The 6,234-nt window shown below is 39.2% G+C and overlaps 1 non-coding gene across 1 annotated transcript; it reads right to left on the bottom strand.

Moving 5' to 3' along the window:
- Window positions 1–3,953: 3,953 nt before the first annotated feature.
- Trnat-ugu (transfer RNA threonine (anticodon UGU)) lies at window positions 3,954–4,028 on the bottom strand. Its single transcript has one exon. It is a non-coding gene; the product is annotated as a tRNA-Thr (tRNA).
- Window positions 4,029–6,234: the final 2,206 nt, after the last annotated feature.

Here is a 6,234-nt window from a genome sequence, read left to right as displayed (position 1 = left end):
TTTTATCTCATCACACATTTCATCAATTTCTTCATCATCTGCGGACTACTTTTACGACTTTGGTAGGCATGGGATTCGTGGCTATCTTGGCCACAACAATGCGTTCACTATGCTGTTTGTAGTAGCTTACCCGCATTCCTATTTTTATTAATTATTAGACCTACTTATGCATTAGCTTCATATTAGCCTTCCTAATACTAAAATCTATATCCGATGTTAACAATGACGCCGGTGGATGGACTATCAGGAAATTACTGACCGTCGAGAAAGTCACAAATATAACCGACAAGCTAATGGGCCCTTCACAGGAAAAGGTTTTTTGCCAGAAAACGGGGAAAATTGAAACCCAGCAAATGAGTAAAAAAATGTATATTCACTGACAAAAAAAATAGTGTACGCACACAACTTACACAACAATAGTCTGGGATTACTCTATTACGTAATACAGTTTTTGTGATTGTATCTTGCAGCTTTAGTTATTTTTAATTAAAAGAGGCTTTAAAAGGACAGAAAGAACGTGTTGGACTACGCTAGAGATCGTTCTGTTAGCACAGTCTTTACTTTGTAATCACTTTCGTTGACTTCGGCAACTCTCAACAGAAATCTCCAACCTAACCGAGACAATGTGCTACGATACAGCCGAGATCATGACAAGAGAATGGGCTACATCACACTCGAAGTAAATGTATATAGGTAAGGATCCCCATGACCTGTATACGTCTGTTATAAAAAATCTCCAAGCCACTCTCCTCAAATAGACCGCAATCTTCTCTTGACCTTCAACTGTTACTATTTCAGAATTAAAAACCAGATTCAAAGAAAATTTGGCTACAAGGCACAAAACTAGAAAAATAAAAATAATAAAAGTGAGAACGTGAAACATGTTAGCAATAACCATAAACAGGAGATTTGCAGAAAATATAATTGAGAAAGGAAATCATTAATATTATCGACCGTTTAGGAACTCTAGGCTACGAAATGGATAAAACCACATATCGAATAAGTGGTGGAAGAGTTAGTGTGTTTTAAGATTAAATCCAAACAAGAATTAGAGAAAAATATATCGAAGCAAGGCCTCTATTACGAAAAATTGCTAAATCTCGAGACAAATTGTGTCCTTCTGTATTAGATGAAATGTTTTGGCCCCTAGTACGGATGAAACAGTATCTGCAGTATCAACAGGAACTTCGGACATGTGTTTCATATTTCATCCAAGCCTGCAGTCTATAAATATTTAAACAAAATACTAAAACAAAATACCACTACAGGGGAATTACTTACGAAGTAGTTCTTGGTAAAGAAACACAGGACACAATTACGTATGTAGGCTTAATACGAACTACAACTGTGTTTATAAATGGCTATAGTTGCCTTGGACTAACGACGAGCGAATATCAATATAACCTGTACGCTTTTCAAAGCTGTTATCCATGAAAAAGCCAAACTACGTATCGTGAACAAAATACAATTTAACACCGAAACAATGACATTAGCTGACAATGGGCACAGACTTTAGTCAATGGGCACTGTTGAAAATTTGTGCCAGACCAGGATTAGCACCCGAGTCCCCTGGTTACGAGGGAGAGGCAATGATCACTGTGTCCGAATTACACAGTGGTCAACAGAATAGCACGAACTGCCCGAGCATGCCCTTCTTTAGATCCAAATTCTCAATTTCTCCATAGACTGCTAATGCACTGCTCCTTGAACATAATCCTCCTCCCTTTAATTATACAGTACATGGCCAAAAAAACAGACACCGAATATATGCAAACTTGGCCTTACGAACATTGCAGACGTCGTCTATGTAACACACGTGAAACTTCAAAGAATTTACCAATTCGTTGCATTGTTTACTATAGACCACAAATCAAGTAACGTAAAAAAAGCACTGCGTCTATTGAGATCATGATTCAGAGTTAAAAAAAACTAATAAGTCGCCTACATATTACAGTTGCTGCCGAAAGAGGAGAACCATTATTTTCCCACAAAAGGAAATATAGTTAAAATTACGCTTCTATTTCGGTTAGTTTATGCGGTTACTAAAATTTGCAGTGAAAGTTACATAGTGGACTCTACCCTCCCCCCACCTGAAACGTAGTTATCGTGGCTGTTGTGAGACTTTAGTACACAGTTAGAGAAAGTGTGTTAAATGTGGCGCGGACGGAAACGCTAGGCTACGCTACAGGGCAATCTGCTCGCACAACGTTTAGTCGGCATTCATAATCGTTGGCGTAAACAACTCTCAATCAAATTACCACCTTCCAACCTAACTTAGATCTCGGGCTACACTACCAATCGGCCTGTCATCACAACCAAAAATTCATTGAGGGGGGTGGGGGGATTTCCTGTAGCTCTCTCTAATGTATCTCTAGGCAAAACTGCCAGTTTTGTCAGACTCAACAGCAAGATTTACCAATGGTAAACACTTTTGAGACGGCTCGTAATTTTAGAATAATCCTCTTCGTCTTACTTGGCATAAATTGTTCGCTGGCGTCCCAGCAGCTAGCTCCCTCAGTGTCTGCTTCTGCCATCGCACCACGCTAGTCTGCTGTTGTCCTAGCAGACCGAACGCACCGCACATCCGATACCTTCGGAACCACTCACTGGCCAGTTAGCAACTGAGCGGAACACTGTTTACATCGTGAAAGGAAAACTATGCAAAGATGTACACTTAAATGGCACGACTGAGTAGCACACACACAGTAATATCTGAGGAATGTCCTTCGACACGCGCAGAACGAAAGTCTTCTCGCGAACGTACAGCGTCTCTGAAAAAAAATCTCGTGACTATATTCCGGCGTTACGGCCAGGTTCTCATACAAATGAGCAAAAAAGGGTACATTTGAAATTCTTTTTGAGACAATGAAAATACATTCGAAAGATCTGTTTGGGAATTACGAGTGATAATACTATGAGCTTAATTTTAGATTTTCAATAAAAAATGGCGCCCGTAATTATGATTTGATCAAGGGCGTGCGAGACTGGAGTACGCAGAGCGCGTGCAGTGTGGCACCTCATATGTTACCTGAATTCAAAAATGGGTAACATCAGTTGATACTACATTATTCCTCTGAAATTGAAAATGGATAACATCAGTCGATAAAACATAAAATTTATGGGAGCGTATACCTAACCGCAATGAAACAACCTTAAATTTAACGATACAGTGCTAATTCGAACTTTGAGTTCGATTTTTGAGGGTTTGTTTCACTCCTTATGCCTACACAAAAATTAGTTAATATTAACAAATGTCAGATTATAGCTATAAGTTCCTAAGAAAAGTGTTTACTTTTAGGGGTCAGAGGTAGATGTTAAGAGAACGAACCACTTTTAATTTATGCTGCATGCCGTTCTGAGAAAATAGTTACCCGAAAAAAATGTGTTCAAAGTTTAGGGAAAACATTTAGTTATATTATTACTTCGATTTGCATGAACTGAGTGTTACATATATATTTTTAATGTCGCTGAAAACGAATCTGAAGTCAGATTTTCAATATTCAAAACAGCTAATCCAATACGGAGGGCAACCGATTATGTTTTGACCAATTTTTACCAAAAATGTATTTTCGTTATTTACGTTTAGTCTGCAAGTCAAGGAGTATTTATCAACCCTTCCTCTACCTCTGATTGTTCCTAGACAGCAACTTCCTGTTCTTCTTGGCAGGAAAAGCCGATGTGTCAAAGCTGGATATGAAGCACTCGGCAGCCTGCACTTGATATTCGTCCGTATTTTCGGTGAGTATGTTTGCATGCATTCTGCAGTATGAATCATTTTGAGCACGTGCGACACGGGACGAGTTATCATCTACATCTATATGGATACCCTGCAAAACACATTTAAGTGCCTGGCAAAGGGTTCATCGAATCACCTTCACAACTGATAATTAATTGAAACCCTCAGCTGCCGACAGGTGTTGTTGATATACTTCGATGGGGACAGCTGAAAAGTGTGCCCCTACTGGGACTCGAACCCAGAATCTCCTGCTTACAAGGCAGACGCTCAATCCATCTGAGCCATCGAGGGCACACATGAACAGCACGACTGCAGGAATTTATCCCTCGCACGCTTCCCGTGAGACTCACATCCCCAACCGTCCACAATCCGCATACGTATTGTACTTAATAGGTATTTGTCCATCCACTCATTACTGGCTCACACTAAGGTGACGATTCCCGTAAGAGTTCCGGCAACCTGTGCGCATTCGCACAGACGAAGGTCAATGGCTGGGTAACGTTTAACCATAGATATGAAGATAGTAACTGCTCTCGAAAGAACAGGCGCCACTGACGACCTTGCAACTCTTCTAGAATACATGATAGACCGGCCGATGTGGCCGAGCGGTTGTAGGCGCTTCAGTCGGGAGCCACGCGACCGCTACGGTCGCAGGTTCAAATCCTGCCTCGAGCATGGGTGTGTGTGATGTCCTTAATTTAGTTAGGTTTAAGTCGTTCTAAGTTCTAGGAAACTGATGACCTCAGATGTTAAGTCCCAAAGTGCTCAGAGCCATTTGAACCATCAGTCCCTATGTTTACACACTACTTACAGTAACTTATGCTAAGGACAACACACACACAACCATGCCCGAGGGAGGACTCGAACCTCCAACAGGGGGAGCCGCGCGAACCGTGACAAGGCGTTGGACACATGGCGGGTACCCCGCGCGGCTCATGGCAGCCGTGACACTGCTTCAAACAATGGACTGTAGAAACTTTTGTAAAGCACGGATTAAAAAAAAAAACTTTCTGTTCCAAGAGTCTAGACAAGTACACCTTTAAAAAATGCAACTACAAAGAAATTGAATTTTCGAACGTTTTGAATGAGAACCTGTCCTTATGGAACACCGTTGATCAAATGTCACAGGGATTATATACTCAGGTTTCACATGTGGATTAACACTTTCTAATCAATATCCGGAAAGAGCAGGGCTTAAAACTTTGAAGAGTTAAATTTCAAGGGCCGTTCTCTTGTATGCAAATAGTTTCACAGTAGAAATTTCTCTAGTTTTATTTATTAATTTATTTATTTATTTTTTGCTGTAGGTAAAGAAGGATAGCATTGTGAGAAGGGGGAAGGGGGGGGGGGGGAGGAATCTTGCATCTCCCACCTTGGAATTCTCAGTACAGAATTTTTATTCATTACGAGATTCTTAGCCACTTGCAGAAGTGATTTCGAGTGATTCTGCAAAACTTTTCCTTTAGCCAATCGTAGCAACTATAGGATTCCGTTCCTGCTGGATGACATGTCTCGGAACTTAAACTGACCAACTCATTTGCATAAAGAGCTAGCTTATCATCCGCTTCTTTACTTGCGTAGACCGTTCATGGTCTGCAAAGAATTTTTTTCTTTAATCGTTTTTTTATGTCTTTTATAAACTGCAACACTTTCTAAACTTTCTAAACTTAGCGCCGTTGAAGCATGGTCTTTTACTGAATGATCAAAAAGCAATGCTGACAGCTGGAGTCCAAGGTTTTTGTTAATCAAGCCGTTTGTATTCTTGTGGTGATATCTCCGTACAGTCTTTCATTCCCTAACGCATATTTCTTTATATCTAATTGAGAAGTGAAATACCGGTTTTCATAGATGCAGATTTAAAATATTTTAATATAACGCAATAAATATTTCATTAAAATTTTCATCCCCTTATGCTCGAAGTTCCAAAACCAGAAAAACACGTAGTTTTTAAAAATTGTAACATATTAGCCGAATACGAATTGTCAGATATATTTAGCAATCCTTTCATAATGAACCATTTTCTGAAACATCTCACACCCTTTAGGGGTTGGGTTTTCAAAAACAATTAAACACGTATTCTTCTATTTAGAGCCGAGGAGCCAAATTCAAATCTTCATCCATTTAATTCTAAAAATGCTTTCATAGTGAAATATTTCATAAAACATTACATCCCCTATTTCACTCTATTAGTGAGTTAAATTTCCAAAAGCAACGAAACACATTTTTTTTACATCCAACCGAGATGTCAAATACCTATTTTCATAGATGTAGCTAGAAAAATGCTTCAGTAGTTCTTTAATAATGATTTATTTTCAAAAAACCTTCACTAATTATTTTATCCCCCAATGGAAGAATTTCGGAAAATGCTAAAAACCTGTTTCTTTTTTGTATCTGACTGAGACACCAAATGTCAATTTTCGTAGTTTTGTAGTTATAGCTTCAATAGGGACATAGGGACATATTTAAAAAAAAAAAGACTTTCAACCCATGTTTCACCC

The sequence above is a fragment of the Schistocerca gregaria genome, unplaced genomic scaffold (assembly GCF_023897955.1).
Source record: "Schistocerca gregaria isolate iqSchGreg1 unplaced genomic scaffold, iqSchGreg1.2 ptg000484l, whole genome shotgun sequence".
NCBI lineage: Eukaryota > Metazoa > Arthropoda > Insecta > Orthoptera > Acrididae > Schistocerca > Schistocerca gregaria.
Note: the sequence above shows the minus strand (reverse complement) of the source record. Positions and strands in the feature narration are given on the sequence as shown.